We start from the raw sequence: 612 nt of genomic DNA on the forward strand, positions 1-612 counted from the left end.
GTAACAATTACAGTCCCTTCTAGGTTTGCTGCTTGTCCCTACACACAAATACTGAGGAGAGCAGTGTATTACACAGCACTCTTAAAAAGTAATCCACAGACACAAGGAAATACTGCACTGTAGCATGTAATTAAGCATATGTAAAGGTTTGGTATGGAAATCTAATTGAGTTGCAAGTGTAAACATTATTTGCACAATTGCTGTATGTACACAGTATCAATAAATGACATTGTCCCAGATGCTCTTCACTGGCATGTACAAAAGTCGGTAAGTAATGCTCTCACAAGTCCAACAGTTTGCTCCTTTTTAGTGTCCAATGAAACGCAGACAACCAAGTAAGTGCAGCACCTCATTGCCTGCTCGGCCTGTACTGAACATACCTGTAAGCCTGCTGCCATTTTCCACAATTGAACAGTGCATTGTTGTGGTTCCATACGTCTCTGGCAGAACAGAAAGGAAAATTTCACCACCCACCGTACAGGTAATATCTTTGCTATAGTCCTGCTTGTGCAAACTTAGTGTTTAGTTGGCTTGCTTAACATAACTGTATCACAAAGAGAAGGTGGTGTGTGCAACCTAAAAACACACTGTACAAAAGAGTCTTGGAGAGCA

The sequence above is a fragment of the Calonectris borealis genome, chromosome 19 (genome assembly GCF_964195595.1).
Source record: "Calonectris borealis chromosome 19, bCalBor7.hap1.2, whole genome shotgun sequence".
Lineage (NCBI taxonomy): Eukaryota > Metazoa > Chordata > Aves > Procellariiformes > Procellariidae > Calonectris > Calonectris borealis.